Source organism: Penaeus monodon, chromosome 21 (assembly GCF_015228065.2).
Source record: "Penaeus monodon isolate SGIC_2016 chromosome 21, NSTDA_Pmon_1, whole genome shotgun sequence".
In the NCBI taxonomy this organism is placed as follows: domain Eukaryota; kingdom Metazoa; phylum Arthropoda; class Malacostraca; order Decapoda; family Penaeidae; genus Penaeus; species Penaeus monodon.
Genome location: NC_051406.1, coordinates 21,809,954 through 21,810,251, shown reverse-complemented (window position 1 = coordinate 21,810,251; position 298 = coordinate 21,809,954). Strand labels below are relative to the sequence as shown.

The window sequence follows — 298 nt, the reverse complement described above, 5'->3', positions numbered from 1 at the left end:
TGTGTGAGGGTGGATATTAGTAATGAGGATAATGATGGTACTTGTTATAATAATGTTTAAAAATGATAGATATAACAGTTCTGATAAAAATAATAGTAATAATTTATATAAAAATACATAGCAAACAAATGGAAGACAAGGAAAGAGTGATAATGGTAAATGAAAATAATAAAATCATATCTTTCCTTATTCCCCTTTTCTTTCCTCACTCAACTCAATTTACGTAATCTTTCCTCCGTATTCCATCCACGTTCATCCACTTCCACTTGCTCTCACTAACACCCACATCCATTTACCT

General features: G+C 30.9%; 1 protein-coding gene across 1 annotated transcript in view; it reads right to left on the bottom strand.

Moving 5' to 3' along the window:
- Positions 1-298, bottom strand: part of LOC119586342 — a 4,456-nt gene that overhangs the window by 2,335 nt on the left and 1,823 nt on the right. The window lies entirely within an intron of this gene.